This window comes from Nicrophorus vespilloides, unplaced genomic scaffold (assembly GCF_001412225.1).
Source record: "Nicrophorus vespilloides isolate i.1.1-1 unplaced genomic scaffold, Nicve_v1.0, whole genome shotgun sequence".
Classification (NCBI taxonomy): domain Eukaryota; kingdom Metazoa; phylum Arthropoda; class Insecta; order Coleoptera; family Silphidae; genus Nicrophorus; species Nicrophorus vespilloides.
The window spans coordinates 20,183-21,642 of record NW_017099844.1 but is presented as its reverse complement, the minus strand read 5'-3'; positions in this window follow the sequence as shown (position 1 = coordinate 21,642).

Sequence of the window (1,460 nt, the reverse complement as noted above, 5' to 3'; positions counted from 1 at the left end):
TTTGCTTATTTTTATATATTTTTGTAGAGAACTAAAATATTGTTAATTTTTTGCAATTTTTTCTTCAAATTGACTATCAAACCATTATTTTCTCGAGAAAACTTAAAATATTGTTAAAAATTTATAGATTTTTTTTTGTTAATATCGATATTTTTGTTTAAATTTCAAAAAAATGTTTAATTCGAATACGTTTCACACTAATCCAATAATAAACTTTTCCATCTTTTTATCATCGAAAAAAAACAAAAACAAAACTCAACAATTCTAACGTTTATATACAAAGTTTTATACCTAGAGTATCTACATTTCTTTTACATACTTATATATATATAATCCTTTGTACAGAAGTATATTTCTCTTAAAAACACTCATCGATTAGATTTAGATTTCTAAAATTCGTCTAAAATTCCGAAACACCAAAACTGGTTTTGCCCATTTTATTTGAGGGGTGGTAATTTTTTTTATTATTTTTTTTTGATAGAAAAACTGGATCGTCTTTCACGAATTTAAGGAGAAATCAGTGAGTCCTTTGAACCGAAACACTGAACGTAATTGAAAAGTTAATCGAATCGAAAATTAATTTTTTTTTTGATTTTTTTTCTCTCTCGTCTCATTTTTGCCAATTAATTACATCTTTTTATTTTTTGATTTTCTTGTTTTAGAACACTTTTACACCTTTCGAGTTTAATTAGACGACGCTAATTAATCAGAAAAAGGGGTTTTCTTAACGCTCCTTCCTTCAATTTGATTCGTTTCGAGAAAACAGAAGTAATAAAAGTACACAAAATTTGTTGGTTGATAATAACAATGTAGAAGACTTTGTATAATATAGTTAAATACTGATGAATCGGTGTTTAGAAAAAAAAAGTGCGCAAGATTTTAGTTTGTGATTTTTTCAATTGTTTTTAAAATTGGTGTAATTTTGTGTTTTTTCTTTTGACTTGATTTTCAATTGTTTTTTGAATCATTTTTTTCTTAAAGAAAAAGTAATTTGATTATAATTGTAGACAATTCCTGATTTACAAATTTTCGTTTTTACTATTATAGAAATTCTCATTTCACGAACATTTCTGACTCATTTCCTCAAATTCATTTATTAAGAAATTAAATTAAGAAAGTTTTTATGAAAACACTGAAATTTCTTGAAATTGTAAAGAAATAGGTGTAAATATATTTGATTGATAATTGAGATTTTTCATCAAATAAATAGTAATATTTTTCCTATTTTCAAAGTAATTTTTTGCAAATAATTTATGGTAGATGAAAATTCAATAAAATAAATTTGTATAAAACTTGCACGTTTTTTCTTTTTCTACTTACCGATTCAAAAGAAGGAAAACACTTTTGGCTCACCTAAGATGAAAAACATTCATCATCAACTACAAACTATGTACAAAGATTCAGTTGATTCCGCGTCTTATTCGAAAATTTACCATTTTTACGTGTAAATACCAAAACAG